The sequence below is a fragment of the Diprion similis genome, chromosome 9 (assembly GCF_021155765.1).
Source record: "Diprion similis isolate iyDipSimi1 chromosome 9, iyDipSimi1.1, whole genome shotgun sequence".
Classification (NCBI taxonomy): domain Eukaryota; kingdom Metazoa; phylum Arthropoda; class Insecta; order Hymenoptera; family Diprionidae; genus Diprion; species Diprion similis.
Window position 1 is genome coordinate 3,214,665 of NC_060113.1, and position 17,744 is coordinate 3,232,408.

General features: G+C 35.7%; 1 protein-coding gene across 2 annotated transcripts in view; it reads left to right on the forward strand.

The window, feature by feature from the left end:
- LOC124410649 (leucine-rich repeat-containing protein 15-like) overlaps positions 1–17,744 on the forward strand; it is a 67,371-nt gene that overhangs the window by 14,040 nt on the left and 35,587 nt on the right. For both annotated transcript variants that reach the window (XR_006929612.1, XM_046889171.1), the window contains exon 2: positions 10,653–10,707. The gene's annotated coding sequence lies outside the window, so the exon portion shown is untranslated. The remainder of the gene's footprint in view (positions 1–10,652; positions 10,708–17,744) is intronic.

Here is a 17,744-nt window from a genome sequence, read left to right on the forward strand (position 1 = left end):
CTCTCAATACAATTTTTTACGTAGAGGATAATTTTTATGAATTGCGGCTAATGAATAGGAATTTTTTTCTTTACCGATAGTATTTATACTTTAATCATTGCATTAGGTGCGTTTGGAACTTTTTAAATTCGGACTTTCAACCCCGCCCCCATAGAATTACCACCTCAGTAACAGCAAATTGGATATATTGGTAATAAAAATTAGATAAATATACTTACAGTTGAAAGAAGGTAAGACGGGGTAGGTACTTAAGGAAATATTTAGTTTTCGAGGGCTCAAATACTTTTATAACTTTTTCCGTTTCATCGAAGTATGTACACAAGGGTGGTCCTTATTTTTCAACTTTTTCAAAATTCGACCGAGACACCTCCAAATTACTTTCAAATAAACAAGCATAAATCTCTTCAAAAGCACGTATCTCCGTTAATTTATTTTTAATCAGTCTCGATAGCGGACAATTCAGAATTGAAAAAAGTCAAAAACATAAACCACCCTATAGTACATACGGCTATTATTACATTGTAACGTAACTACAATTTACCAATTATAAACCGAAATAAAGTAACTCATTAGTCACGATATATCGAGACTACAAAATCGCGAGCCTCAACCCTGGAGAAAATCTTGCAGACTGCAGGAAAACTTGTTGTTTTTTCGACAAAAAAAAAAAAAAAAAAAAAACCCAAAAAACTGTGGAATGAGAAATGAAATCAAGTTCCACGTTCCACGCATTGGGTACCAACGTATAACTTTTGAAAGGCACGGTAAACGCACTAGACCGTGGTTTCGTACGTCTTGGGTGTTAGGTATATACTACAAAGCAAAAGTGGGAAGAGGAAAGGCCGGGATAGCAGGCGGGGTCCGGGACTCCCGGCACTTCAGAACCGTCCCCAAAAGCCAGTGATGGATGTTGGCTTAATAACACGCCCACATCAGCATCCACTTTAGGCCAACCATACCACGCGCGGAATATCCCTCTTGGGACGACGACGTTGGCGTCAAGACGACGCGCGACGTCGCTCTCGACGAGACGAGACGAGACGAGACGCGGCGCGAAGCAGCAAAATTTTTGATAAGAAAAAAAATAGAAAACGAAAGAACTGGTCGACTCGAACTCAACTTTGACTTTTTTTTATCAGCAACAATTTATTTGAATTGTTGAAAGAAAACAAAAAAAAAAAAGAAAGAAAGAAAGTCACTTGTTACTCAAAAAAAAAAAAAAAAAAAAAAAAAAAACAACTCGTTAGATTATTTTTACGGAGTATACCTATAGTGGATAATTTTTTTGAAATTGAAAAATATCTTAAGTACTGATTTTACTTTTAAATTCCATCGTATCATATCATTTTATAAGATCAATGAAAAGCCCAATCAATTGGGATAAATAATAGTCTACATGAGACATTCCTTCGATGATTTAAGTGAACCCAAATCGTATTATGCAGAATCAAAGAATATCGATCAACGATTTTTTTCATCATCATCAGTCTGCCGCGCGGATCTCATTAGGATAACAATAAGTGGTTCAAATTTTGAAAGATTGAATATATCGACAAGAAAAAAACTGATATACCGAGCATAAATTCGTCAATAATCTAAAAATTTTTACAGTTTTTACTATTTTCATAAATAAAGACCATTTGCACTTTTATTTTCCGTCCCGCATCAACGCCGCCAAGTAAACAACGACTTATGCCAACCAACTAGTAATCCGTTACGTCATCGAAGCAGCAATTCTAATGCCCCGCCTAATAATTCACGAAGCATTAACCCCGCCTTGTTCAAGGATTTAACAGAAGTTCTCTACTAACAGTAAGACCGAAGGCTGACTCGCCTTGCGGGCACAGACCGTTCGTGTTTCAGATCCGTAAGTAACCAGATTAGCACCTGGCTGGGCAACAAGACGGAACACCGTAAGACGTAGTGGTCAGCCTGGAGCCAGACGCTCGCTCTGCGTTTCCTAGTCTCTGTATATTTACCGTCCAATCCAATTCCGAGTCTAGGAGATATGGTGGATGGTGACTGGATAATATCGAGATTCCGTGTCAATATAAGAAAGGGATTGAAAAGTAATATTTTTGTTAAGAAAGAAAAAGCCGGAAATAGCTATTTATTTGGCATGCCCGTAAACCGACTGTTTTTTTTTTTTTTTTGCAAGGATAAAGATTTTAGGACGAGCTGAAGGCGAGCCGGAAAGCGAGTACTGAAATTATCCGAGCCAAAAAACGGTTTACGGGCATGCCACGTACAATATTTTTTACGCTATGGGTATTGAAAAGCAAAACGAAGAGTGAGGTTATGTCGCGATCTGTTCGACGAAGCTACTTTATAAGGCAGTTTGGGATGCGCACTTCGAACTACGCGTCAAAACTCCGGAATAAAGACTTTATTCCGCAACTTTGTTCGCTGCTGTACTATAAAGCGTCACTTTACGGAACGAAAACTGCCACAAAAAGTTGACTTTTCAATGCCCATGCCGTAAAAAAGAATTATTTCGCCATACTTTTCAACGCCATGAAAAGGGAAGAGTCCAACAAAATTTTGGGACTATCTTTGGGACTAACGGCCGAGTAAAAAATCTGAAACTAACAGACGACTTGGGAGCCGAATGAAAAAGTTGGAAATAAAAAATTTGAAGATTAAAAAAATACATCAGGGTGGACCAAAAAAAAGACTATTTTTATCTAAAAAAAAAATCAAATTCGAAAAACTCAAATTCTGTAAGAGTTTGAGCTCTGAATATAAATATTAAGAGCCAAAAATTTTTTTTTCGTCATCTTGTAAAATATTTTCACAGTGACTAACGAAAATAAAAATAATCATTTTTGTCCCACCCTACCAAACATAAAATTTTTTATTTCGAAAACATTGGCCGTGGCACATGTGTAGATAGTTTGCGAAGCAAATTCTTTTGTTAAAAAAAAAAGCATTTACAGGCTGTTTTAGTTCGGCTCTTCAATTATGCGGCCGTGAAACAACGGAACGGTCAAAAGGGGTGTAATTTTCGTTTTTCCCACTTTCATCGAGCGCACTCGAGTCCCACGACTTGCCTGGTTGAACCATCAACCGGGTCTTTTATCGACTCACGTGTACCATGTGCAGGCCAATCCTGACCTCGTCTGTAAGCGTCCCTTGCGTGCCTTCTGGCAACTAGGACCACTCAACTCGCGCAAGTTTGCATGGCTAGTCGCGATGCAGTTCCACTCACGGCTTGTTTCAAACAGCGATTCGAAATTTACGAAGATAGCCGCAGACTCAGCGGCAAATCGTTTCAACGTCCTTAGAAATTGCGTGCTGATTATCGAGGAGTAGATAATTTTTATCACCTAATTCAGAATTTTCAAATTTTTAAATCCATAATTATCTTTACTATGTAGAGTGGCGCATCATCGAATTGGTGAAACCGAATATTTACAAGTCAATTAACCCTTGTTTGACACTTCTGATTTGATCCTGCGTTAATTTTAGGTTTTCAAAAAATAATTTGAAAAAAATTCAAGTCACGTTTCTTACCGAGTAAAATGTTAGAAAAAAACATGAAATGATTTTGAGATGGTCAGGGTTTAACACTGGTCAAGTAGACGTGGAATACCCCATAAATAAACATTAGGGTGGCGCAAAAAAACCGACTATTTTTTTTTTTTGAGTTCGTGTGACGAAATGTTAGTTTTTGATGTTTTAAGAGCCCACACCAAAGGACAGTTCAAAAAATAAATTTTAAGATGTCGCTCCAAATTTTTAAAATGTCAAAAATCGTCAAAAAATTAAATTAAAAAAATTATATTTTCAGTATTTTGTTTGATTTTTAATTCATGTCGTGGTGTATTGTAATTGAAGAAAAAAAATTTATGAAATTTTAATATGAATATTAAAAGGTCACTCGAAAGACCTAAAGAAATGCGCCAAAAAATTGAATAAAAATTATTAGCGATCTTTCAAAATTCAAATTTTTAACTGAAACTTTCGAAAACTTTTTTTTTTTTGTCTATAAAATTCTACCGCAACGAGAAAAAATAAAAAAAAAAAAAAAAAACGATTCCTGACGTTTTCAAAAATGTGGAGCGACCTCTTAAAAAAAATTTTTCGAGCTGTCCTTTAGAGTGGGCTCTTAAAACATCAAAAACTACTGTCACACGAGACTCAGAAAAAAAAAAATAGTCGGTTTTTTGCGCCACCCTAATAAACATAATATATGTCCCAGCAGGTCAACTTTATAGTTATTATATTTGTTATTTGTTACACATCTGTTAGTGAATATGACGCAAAATTTTTGCAATTTTAACATTTAAATTGTTATTTCAGTTTTCTTTTTAACTTAGTAATATATTAAAAAATGGTTAAATTAGCTCAAAAATTTTGGTAGACCTGCTGGTACATTTTACGTTTCATCAAAATTTTCAAATGATCTTAAATCTAATAAAACCAATGATCTTCAAGCCATTCGGAATGATTACAAAGGCAGACTTTCACACGCTCACGTACCAATCACCGTGCAAATCACCAGACAAATCAAATTGAAATCCCGAAGGGTGAATGAATTTCAAAGAAAAAGTGTGTGTATATAATGATATATATATATATATATATATATATATATATATATATATGAATATAAGTATATCAAGCTGCAAGAGCAGTGATATCATCAGACTTTGATTGATACGATTTTAACAACGGCGAGAGCGCCTTCTTGAATTATAATAATTATAATAATTGTAATAATAATTCGCTCGCTGTCGAGAGATCGGGAATTTTATTGTAAAAGTAAAACGTCACTCAAGCACGCAGCCTCGTGCATACAGTATAATCTATTTAAAATCTAAAGGGTGCGACATTTTTCTTGATTATTACAATTCGGACGATGAAGGACGATGATATGCGGTTAAAATTTTCAAAGAATCGAATTTTTTCTTTCTATTGCATTTTCGTAATGCACATATATTTAAGTACACACACAGAAAATTTCTTGTAAATCCGGCAAATATTGACAACTCGATGTAAGTTGAAAAAAAAAAATTTCTACTACTTGTAATGTGCTTTTGAAACTTTAAACGCGTTTTTCTCAAAACTGTGTTATCAAAATCGGTGAGTAAGATTTCTCGGAAACAGCTCAACCGAACAGTCTCAAATTTTAACACAAACTTTTTAGGTATATTTTATAGTAATTAATAAAAGATTTTTTCTCACCAATAAATATTTTCCATTTTATAAACAATTCAAGGCTTAAATCTTTGTCAAATTCGGTGCTCCCGAAGATCAGCTATAGCAGCTTTAAAAATAATTATTCTTACAAATAAAAAATGTTAAAATACAGTTAAAAGTTACCATAATATGTTTTTAAATTAAAACGTCTTCTCAAGAAAAATCTGTTCCTTAATTCTTTTGCGACTGCGTATAAACAATTTCTTTGCTTTCCTTTTTCGTCTTGGATCGCGAAAATTTTTTGTCGTCGTATCATTTTTCATAAAATATATCGGAATACGATTCGTCTTTATTGTTATATATCTACTCGGTCGCACATCGTTTCATCGCTTTAAAAACCTGCCTCGCCGGTCGAAATTGCGTTTCAGCTGTTGTTCCGTCGTTGAAAAACGCGTCTCGTCAAAATGTTTTTGCGACATTTTGCAAGTTATGGGGCCAAAGACACGGGCGTCCCGCTGTCTGGCAGCTACGCACCTGTTGGCAGACATGCCCTCGTCTCTCTCTCTTTCTCTCTCTCTCCCTCTCTCTCGCTCTCTCTATACTCCTTTGTCACCTCTGACGTGAGCAAATGACACTGAGTAATGAATAAATTAGTCCTCGCACACGAAATTCTTCAGAAATCAGGTACGACCGTCCGTCCGTATGTGGCAGAGATGCAATTATGATAAATAAATAATTATACACGCGCAAGAATGTCTGTAAATAATTGAATATGTAACGATTTGAATTCATCACTAATTGTAAGTACCTGCGAAAAATATTCTATCAGCGTTGATCAGAAAGATTTCAATATAAAATTCATAAATATGTGAATATAATTATTATAAATGGGATGATTAACGATTCGGGATAATAATTTATAATAAATACAACACGATGGGAAAATTAGGAAAGGAATTGAATTTCGATGCGATGTGAGAAATTTTTCAATCCTAATCAACGGTAATCTATGTTCTCAAATCAAATTGAATAGATCAATTGTGTAAGTATTTGTTTGTGATAACGTTGTGAAAGTTGATATCAACAATTTTTTTTGCAGCTTTTCCATCAAGTTACACGAAACTCGGAGAATTTTGTCTAGTTTTAAATACTCGTGAAAAGAAAAAATCGAAAGAATTAAGCAGCCAATGCGAATACTTCCCATCAAATTTAGCAGAATCACAAGAGTCAATTAATTAGTACAACAATCCAATTAAAAGTGATTCACAAGTAATTCAATGACATCGTTTCAATTGCTTAGAAAAATACTAACGCGTGTAATAAATTCAATAAAAAAAGTAATATCTTTGAAATATAACTTCCGTGAAACTATTTCATCATAAAAATTAACTCCTCAGAGATATTTTCGGATCTAAAACGCAGGCGTTTTGTGTCTGAAAAGACGCAAAAAAAAAAACAAAAAAAAAAAAAAAAACGAAAAAATCTATAAACACGCCCGAAGAAAATTTGTACACGCGTTTGTCTTTACGTGATATAGATATCTGCTACAGCAGCCAATAACTTCGGTTGCACAAAATAAATATAAGTTGTATTATACACGAAAAGGCTCGAAGAGACTGAGTCTATAGTTTTTACTACCCAACTCGTCAACTCTGTGTCTATAGCTGTGCTTACGAGCCAGCTTTTACTTCTTTACAGATTTATCTACAAGACACCTAACAGAGACGTCCATTTGCTACTATATCCACAGAAGTTGTTCTTTTTTCCTTAGTCACTGTGAAAATATCCTTCAGGACGAAGAAAAAAAAATCATTTTTTTTAAGTATCATTCTTCTGTTAAAGAAAAAAAAAAAGAAAAAGAAAAAGAAACTCCAAACTAAATGCGGACTGCGGAGACATTAATTCTTCAAAATTTCGCGTATTTTATATACCTACACATACACAACTCGTCTATGCAAATAGCAGCATTATCTGTTCTGTCGAGACAAGAAAAACGTGGTGGAAGAAAAAAAAAAAGAAAAAAAAAAAAAAAAAACGAAGAGAGTAAAACGATGTAGACGAAAGTTACGTATAAAAATGACCCATTTTCCACACACTGTTTATCGTTCTGCTTATTTTCATTATTTCGGGTCGCGAGGCTAAGTATAGCCGGAAAGCACGCCGACGACGCGACGCAACGCCGGTCAGCCCCTAAATTTATCAACGGACTTCCGGCCCGACTGTCTACCGTTGCTTGAACAGAACTGTTGCCACAGGAAGCTAGCGCGCCGGCAACTGCGACGGGTTCTAACGACAGGTGTGCTGCTGCTGTTGCTGTTGATGCGCTTTTGGGCCAGGTGCCATCGGCCAAGATGAGAAAACCTTTGAATCTGAGGGTCAGCCGGTTTTATTTCCATTTTATTTTTTTTATTTTTTTTTTTTTGGGCTTTTTTGGCTTTTTTTTCGGGGAAACATTCTTTTCTCCTGAAATGACTGTTGGATTTTAACGTAACGCGCCTGATCACTTGACGGTGATATGAAATCTACGCATAAATCAATCGCGGAAAATTAATAGAGAGAGAAAATTAGCGGAAGACGGTTTTTGGATGCGTTGAAATTTAACGAAATTATTCGAAATCCGATACGGAGGAGCTTGCTTGGAAAAATTATGAAAGATTAAAATAACGTTGAATTCGCACCGAAGTTATAATATACTTAGATGAATAGTTGTAGATTCGTGAAAAAGTAACCCCTAAATTGTTTTCACATTTTTCTCACCACTGGATAAAAAGTTGTCTAATTTTCGCAATAATTTATAACCCAGCGTCCGTCAGTCGTGTGAAAAAAAACATTAATTAAATGCAAAAATTCTTTGCGACGACGTGAAATGGAAGAAAATATTTTTTTGACGATTTTTTTAGCCACTGGTAACATGTTTTTTGTTTTTTCTTTTTCTTTTCTGCAATAAAAGTCCAAAATCGCGACTTAAATTGTGCAGGCTTGGCTACCTTCGATTATCACGAAATTTTCACCATAAATTCCTTGTGAAAATACGAAAATACTTCTGAGACTGCAAGGTCAAGGAATTCATGGTGAAAATTTTGTAACCAACACTATGAAAGTCGCGGTTTTAGACCGTATTTGCGAAAAAAAAAAAAGCATCAAGTTGCCAAAAAAAGTCGTCAAAAAATAGTCGACAGAAATTAGTGCGAAAATAAGACGAGTTTTTAGTCACCTGTTTAAAAGGTTTGACATAATTTAGAAGTTACTTTCTAGACCGCCGAAATACTTCATCGAAAATTCAAGCAAAATCTGAGATGGTGAGGATTGGCGCGGAATGCCCTCTATAGAATAATGAAAGTGAATAGAACCCCTCGGTTTCAGTATTTCATTTCGCGTTATTACCTGCAACATGAAAAGTGATAGCCGACGAAATTAAGGGTTAACTTTCCCTGATGCGATGTTACTGAAAACCGTGATATTTGATCTGTCAAACCGGAAACGCGAGGGATCGAATCGCAGGCTCGTTAAAAACCGACATCTCAAGTCACTGCGGTGAAACTTTCAATTAATATATCCATCCGAGAAACGAAAATATTTTACATTTTGTTTGTCAGACCGTTTAATTATTTATTGATAATAATTGTAAGTATGCAGTTTTGTTCAATAAAACATTTTTTCACCAACCTCAGAGAAATTATTTGATTAATTTTGGTGCCTGTAACCAGGCTTGCAAAAATGATTGATTTTGTATTTTCAATTACTAATTACATAAAGAAAATTGTAATTATCCTAAAAGTGATGAATAATTGTAAAAGAAAAATGATAATTACATTCAAAATAATTAATGAATTGTACAAAAGAAAATTTCTATTACACTCGTCATAATTAATGATTACATAGTAGAAATTGTAATTTTACTCAAAATAATTAATAATTACAATTTTCTTTCGTATTTACTAATTATTTCGATTATGATTATAATATTCTGTTATAATTATTAATTAATTTCAAAGTAATTACAATTTTCTCTATAAAATCATAAATTGCTCTAGTAAATGTAATTACAAATGTAATTAATTAGTCTCAAGGCTGTCTGTAACGAAACATCATTGTGTTTTTCATTAATTAAAGAATAAATTCTGTAACATGAATCTAGAAATTGATTTCTTTCAACAAAATCAAATAGTTTCCTTTGAAAGTGAATGACTGAGAAAGTAGTTGCCCAAGGAAATTCTTTGTTCAAATAATCTCTGTAATGTTCGAGAGAAGAGAAGAGATTATTCTACTGTGCAACGATCAAAGACTGAAACTTGGTGCAGCGAAATTAGCTTTGTCAACCCATCTGGATGGCGGATCTTGTACGTCTCTGATATCGCGAACATCAAGAACGAAGCGTAATATGCATTAACAATATACGTATATACATACGTGCATCATATGTCTATTATATTATTTTCATTATGATTGATCAGTTGAATAAAAAATTTGAAAAAATTCAAGGCCAACTCCGAGAGTTGGGAAAATTGCAGAAAAAATTACAAAATTTCCTTACAACATCAAACTTTTTCATCATAACTATGATATTATTATACAAGGGTAAAGGATAATTATAATTATTATGTAAGAAGTTTAAAAATTGTTCAAAAAATAAATAAAAATAAATAAATAAATAAATAAAAAACGAAAAAGTCGAACAAATCAAAGGACTAAAATCACGTTGTTACGTAAAGAAAATGTAAAGAAAAATCGAGGGTGGGACAATGTCGCGGGAGAGAAGCAAATGGTATAGTATACGTATATATATCTATATATATATATATATGCAGTACGTGTACCTGCAGCGAGAGTCGCGTTTTCGCAAAATCCGCGAAAGGGAGCAACGACGACGAGCGGTAATAAATCTCTTGCCGAGGGTCGTTGGGAAGTTGAAAAACCGTGCGTCTCTGTTACAAGACGTTTTCAGCTTCCTCTTAAGTATGCATATCGTTACACCTACAACGCGGCATCAACATTCCGCCGTATTCATGTTAATATGGCCTCAGACAAACACACACACACTCACACACACGAATTATGTTTTATTACTAGTATATGTATATGTAGAATGTGGATATATATGTATATATATATACAAGGTAAGGCACACAATTCCGTAAGTTTTTCAAACTGCATGCCTCTTTGCGAATTTCAATGAAAACTTTTCCAAGCTCGCGGTCCCTTCGTCCCGTGATTAAACGCTCGTACAACATATATATAAATACGAAGGAGCCTCGCCTCTGTTCGCATTTTAGATTATAATATCACCGTAGTAATGAAAAGAACGAGTGTGTATGATAATAATAATAATAATAATAACCAGAAAAACGAAAAATTTTATTCTGATTTTAGGCATTATTTTCTTAATCGGCCCACTTTGCTCCACCCTTTCCTAATCTGAAACGTATCAAGGAATCGATAGAATCTTACAAGTTTTTTATACAATAGTTATAATATATTAGGTAATCAATTTTTCTCGATGTTTGTTTCAGGTAGCAACGATTTCAATGAACGAGAAATGGAGATAGTCAAAAGCCGGCTGATCGCGTGAGTGAAGTTGCATATTACACACAAACTAATTTATTCACATATAAGATATAATAATAAATTGATCAAAATTTGATTTTCACTAATCGTGAAATATTGTACATCCAACTTTTACGATGAAAAACAAAAATGCATAGCTGCTGATTCGTACGAATTATTCAACGGATTGTGTACCTATTAATTGAAAACAACGAACTTTAATAAATACCAAATCTAATGTAAATGAAAAGGTGCAAATAAAAGCAATCTTGCGAATAATCGAAAGACGTATACAATATCCATATAAAAAAAGGGAAGAAAAAATAAACTAGGATCACTTTTTTCTTGAAATTTAATCAGGATACCCGCAAGTTTTACTGATCATCAAATTATTTAAAAAAATTCCATCATTACTCCACAAAATTATCACATAATTATGTTGAGTATTATATATAATATAGCTATAGTAACGCGGTGTTAATTACCGCGAGATGTGGATGTATACCTAATTCACGTAATACACCCGGGCTGTTTTTACCGGCGTTTAAAAGGGTCATATAACGTTGTGAAATTTGTATTCAAAACGATCATGGGACTGTGATTCGTTCCAACGGTTCCCGGACAGAATTCTATAAGGTCGTGACATCAATTAACGCGTGTGAACTTCTCTCGAACGTATAAACGCGCTTGAAACTTACATTCATTCTATATACCTATACATTTGCATTATACTAGTTGACTAGTTAGGTATTGCATGATACAGGTGTAAACGATACGCTTTGCCTTTTATTCGTGTAATAAAATCTGAGTCCTAAACAAGTACGATAACGCACAAATACGCTTAGGATTAGAAATCGACGAAATTTATAAGTGAATAAGTTTTTACCCCCGGTATCATCGGAGCTTTTTATGTTATATGTTAAATATTTGACATAAATTTTTTAATATGTTGTAGGTACGTAGTGGAGAAAATTTTTTCCTTCATATAACCACCGTCTTGTTAAACTACGTATCTACATTTCTATTTCAGGAATATATGTATATATAATAGAGTAACGCAAAAAAACCGGCTATTTTTTTTTTCTTTTTTTTATTTCGAGTCTTATGTGAAAAAATGTTAGTTTTTGATGTTTTAAGAGCCCAATCCAAAGGACAGTTGAAAAAAAAATTTTTAAGAGGTCGCTCCACATTTTTTAAAACGTCTGAAATCGTCAAAATCGATTTTTTTTTTTTTAGTTTGTTTTCTCGTTACGGTATAATTTTATAGACAAAAAAAAAAAATGAGTTTCTGAAAGTTTCAGTTCAAAATTTGAATTTTGAATGGTCGCTCATAATTTTTTTTCAATTTTTTGGTGCATTTCTTTAGATCTTTTCGAGCGACCTTTTAATATTCATATTAAAATTTTATACATTTTTTTTTCTTCAATTTAGTAAGAAAGAATCGATAACAATACACCACGACATTAATTAAAAATCAAACGAAATACTGAAAATATAATTACTTAATTTAATTTTTTGACGATGTTTAACATTTTAAAAAATTTGGAGCGACCGCTTAAAATTTTTTTTTTTGAGCTGTCCTTCGGAGTGGGCTCTTAAAACATCGAAAACTAACATTTTGTCACACGATACTAGAAAAAAAAAAAAAAATAGTCGGTTTTCCGCGACACCCTAATATATAATATATATATATAAATATACGTTGTTGAATTAATATACCTGTTTCGAGGGCGCGGAAGCAAACAGCAAACAGCAATTGTGCTAATTACTTAGATCCCAAGCCGCGTAATCCGAGCATCTCTCTCTCTCTCTTTCTAATTCGCTTTATCTTTCTCTTCCTCGGTCTTCCTCTTTCAATAGAACTTAAACGCAGAAATCCATGTACAGTTGGATTGTATTACGATGAAAGCCGACGTAAATAATGGGGCCGTATTATATACATCCGTGCTAATTTAATGGTGCAAGTATAATTGTGCAGGACGATCGACTGCGGATATAATCGAATGAGTGATTAATTAGTTAATTAATTAATTAATTAAAGGAAGACTCGACTAATTGATATAACGATAATTCATTGGATAAACGATACACCGGAGACAATGCAAATACACCGAACGCGTAATTCCTTTCAATTCGTTTCCACGCCCCTCGCGTCTATTTCATAGTGAAATACAGGCAAGACGTTACGTGATATCGAACTGTATGAATATAATATATTTGGGTGAAAATTTAGAACAAAGAAAATAACTGAATCCTCAAACAGAAAAGTTTTGCTTTCGTAACCCACAATGAAGAAATACTTCATTTACGATTTATTCCGAACGGAGGGAAAACCGGTAATATAGCATTAAGGCCATGTAGCAGTCCTACCTTTACCGACCGAGCGCCCAGCTGATCGCAAGAGTATCTTTTGTTTAAGAAATTATTGTAATCACTAGTTTTTGTCTAGCAGCCTCAATATTTCATGAAGACAGTCTCTGGATGGCTAATTTTACTCCTCATTCTTTTCGCTCTATCAGAAAATTTTTTTTGCCCCTGAAATTGGGAAAATGTGGGAATAACGACACGTGTGATAAAACCGCAAATTTTTTTAACGATTTTCGATATACGCGTAACCATCCTCGATTCCCTTAACAATTTTCAACCCATTCCATTCGTTTGTTTATTTAATGTAATAAGAAAACGGACGAGTTGGCTCGGTCGATAAAGGTAGGACGACTGCTACATCGCTTTAAATAAATTTCGACATCAAGCTTTGGGACAACAGACTCGATTTATTACTCGGCCATATTAATAGTCGAGTGGACACGCTACCAGGAAGCGTGTATCCTGATGCTACTACGTCTATAGAAACGACTGAAAAATCGATATCGTTGAATTATTACTCGGCCTGCGCATATTCAGAGAGAAAGAGAGAGAGAGAAGGAGAGACTAGTTACTTTTGAAACTTTTGATAAGTAAAAAGAGCCCCTTATCATCGTCGGCGAAAGACCAATACAACAAATTGTCGATACCACGTGGTTACAGGCAATTTGTCATGCGGTTATATATATGTATGGTGTATGATAGAATATGAGACGATGGCACGTATTGTATAACTGCACGCGCGGACGATAATAATAGCTTCGATTCGAGAGAGCGCACTATGGAGACCCATTACCTATCCATGTAATTATAATATATATATATATATATACATTCACGACACGCGCGATACGCGTGTATAATTATTGTATAGACTGTTAAAACGCGTAACAAGAATTAATTGATTGTTTGAGATTTATGTCGCACACGTATGCACAATACGAGTGTATCTACAATTGGATGGGATACGCTAATCGTAGGGATCGTACGAAAAATTATTATAGAATTTATGGGACGGTGGAGATGATACACTAATGAAGCAATTTTATGCACGATAAATCTGGACGCCGAAATAAGGGTTGAACAAACGGGTTTCGACTATACCTACAATGATATTCTTTCCCTTATCATGCAATTGGAGACGGCAATAACGAGACATTCGAAGGGGCCTTACAACGGCATTTTATTTTAACTGAAAAAAAAAATCACTTCCTAAATCGTGAAGAGTCCATTATTTATTGCTACAACGGAATGGGGGAATGCTTTAAGTGGAAAACTATGGAAACAGATTTATAGTTATAGACGTTGGAGGATTCTTCTTGAGGGAATATAATCCTTGACTAATTTGGGACTTACAAAAGACAAAGGCACATCTAAATACCACGCTCACGTATGGAGATTGATATTATAAACTCACCCCAGCTCATCGTCAGCTGATGACCAACCGCATATGGGGATGAAATCTCACCATCCATAAATCAGCGTCCTTCTGCAGTCTATTCGTTGGTCGATGTCGGGAGATAAGGTAAAAAGAGATGAAAAATGATCCGTCCAAGGATTTTCCTCCCTTATTTGAACCTCGGGTTAAACTGCTGTCCGTGGTCTGAAAAATAATGCAACAGTGCTTTTAACATTTGTAATAATAAGAGGTTGAATTTCGCTTGTCCAAACTAACTTTTTCACAATCTAAACATTTTTGTACGTAATAATGGGAAATTATCTCTAATTTATGAGAAAATTCTTAGTAATATAAAAATTTTCACCAGGTATAAGCCTGGTTCAAGTTTACATTTCAGTCAGGAGTCACACGATTGTGTAAATTAGAAGTAAAAATAACGAAATACGTGATGTTATCGGAAAATGTCCTGATGAGGTCAGAGTCTGGTTATGAGCGCCATTTTGTCACCACATGACCTAAGTTTTTACTTTTAACGAAAGCAAATCGTAATTCTTAGTGTTTCAAATAACTCATGTCACATAAATTAATGAAACATAATCAATAATTTACCTATTTTACCATCCAAACTCGAAAAAATACTGTCAAAGCTCAGCTGTCGGCGTGATTGCTTTAGTTTGATGTTTGTTTGTCCACCAGATGACGTATCGCAATGACAATCGATTAATTATTAGATATTTTCAATAAGTATCGATGACGCGGAAGTTTTAAAATGACAATGATCGTCTTTTGTTTTACTCACGATATGAAAATTCGCTATTTAGTGGATATCCGTATATAAAAAGGAAAAAGAAAAAAACAAACAAAACAATAACAAACCGTGAAGTCCGTCAGAGTTCGCGATATTTCTAAGAAGACAATCCGGCATAGAGCAGGACATAACTTTCTCAAAGAACCACGTATGGGCGATTCATACTAATGTTTATACTTCCGTTCATTTTCGTTCCGTTAAGTTCATCGTGACCCTGTCTGAAAATCGGCTTTCAAGAGCGTAGATTTATCGCGACCGCATCGGCGCAAGTCGCGCGTGTAAATGACGCCGTTTCGTAATGGCGACGCGAGCGCCATGCGGCCGAAACGTGAAGCAAATGGCGGCGCGGCGTCGAGCGCGAATGGATTAGGAATTCAACAGGCTGGCAGCCGTCGCGTTGCGTCGCGTAGCGTCTGTCCGAGTGGCAGTGAGTGCCTTTAGGCTAGTATCAGCTGTGGCTCGAGGAGGAAAAGACGCGGTTGTTACGGTCGCTCGCGTGAGCGCGTCGACGCCGCGTGACTAACTGTGCAAACCTTGTCGGGAGCGACGCGAAGTGAGTAACGATTGCGAGAATCGAACGCGCGAAATTCGACGTTTACACCATTGAGGCTCGATTGCACTCTATCTTAAGTTGTGTCGGTTTGTGTTTTTCCCGGTTCGTTACCTCTCGGATTACCACCTTTGTTTCTATCGGTCGTTGGATTATCACCCGCTATTCCTCGTTGAGATGAAACGTGAGTATGATACAGCAGATTCGCGCGTTATTATTAACCTGTGAACGTATGTATGTATGCATGATTCGTCGTGTTCGAGTGTCTTATCTTGAAAGTAGGTATTAATCGAAGACTCGGGAAGCGGATTTTAGTGAAGTTAGGAAGAACCGTTATTTCGCCGTTTTCGAATTGGCTGAAATTCGGTAAAATGTAATGAAACAAAATACACTCATATTTCGAAATCTTAGTACGTTAAAAATATAGTGATTTTTCGTTATTAACTTCAAGCTTGTGGAAACGGGGAAAACGATCATGCTGTTGAAATATGTATATACAAACACGATTTCTGGTTGGTTTTAGGAACGCGATCGACGAATGCTGATCACTTTTTACAATGTTCTTTCTTCTGCGACCGAAGGCACGAAACGCCAGACGATCAACCAACAACGCCGCTTGTCTCACACGTTCGTCTAAAATTATATTCCCCACGTGCTTGCTTTCGAAATCGTCCCCCGAGGACTGCGCGCTTCGCCAGGTATAACCCAAAGAACATGTCGAAATGTCTAGAAGAACTTGTTCTTATTGTTACGCTAGACACTGGCATTTTAGCTCCAACATTCACGAGATTGAAGTTAGTAACGTCATCGTAACGAAAGATTGGGAAAAAATCATTATCTTCTTATTTTTACAACCGCTAAGCTTTGAGGCAACGAAGATTTTAAAATACGAGTCTGTCTCGTTTTACAACGATTTCCCGCATTTCAAACAATTCGAAAATCACGAAGTAACGGTTTTTCCTCAGCGTAAATCGCTGCGATAACGTTACTAACTTCGATTAAAATTCAGACCGAATAAATGTCGATCATCTTTATTCTATAAACTGTTAAATTCTAGATCACCCGTGCAAACTATCAGTATCTGAAACAAACGATAGGAACATCTTTCTACGTACCTTCTTCACGTTCTTCTTCAACATAAAAGTCCCTTGGTCAAGTTATAACGCGTGGTTATAACAGTGCAATGCAGCAGGAACGTGAGGAACGGCTGAGCGGCGCCACCTGTTGTGCTACTTTCGTGTTTTCGTTCTAAAAAGGCCTTTCCGCATCGCACCGTTCTGGTTCTCCATCCTAGATCGTCACATTATAGTTATTCAAGAATTATCAGGATGTAGAAATATTCTCTAAACGCTGTGTTGAAATAAGGTGAACGAGAAAATTTTCGGCGTATCGCAGCATGCACTTATCGCTTTCTATTTAGGCCGTGCGGCACCGACTCTCCATAGGTGTGTTTACTTAAAGCGAGACTGTCGCCGGGCGATAAGAATGACGTGCATCATCAGCTAGCCGTGATGAAATTTTCTCGCACGATATCGATAAGGAGGAAGAACAGAACGACTGCACCCACGTAAGTTCTTTCGTCCGAAAGCGAGCTTCTCGAAAAGCAATTGTATGTACCTATGCGCATGTAACATTCTAACGTTTTTATTTATACAGCATCTGTTGTGCCACTGCACGCAGTGTTCAGGACCCTAGCTTTTATACAATCTACAAGAACACCGAGAACGAGAAGGAGAGGAACAATGGCGGCGCGTGTAATGTCTTCGCCTCTCCGACTCTCTTATCTCTTGGGTTGATTATTGGACCGAGTCGAACGAGCTTAATGGCTGAACTTTCGACGACGAACCGATGCCCGCGTTATTTTCCCGAAGAATAACACAGACTCTGTCTGTGTGTGTGTGTGTGTCTGTGTGTCTCTCTCTACCATGCGGCAAATA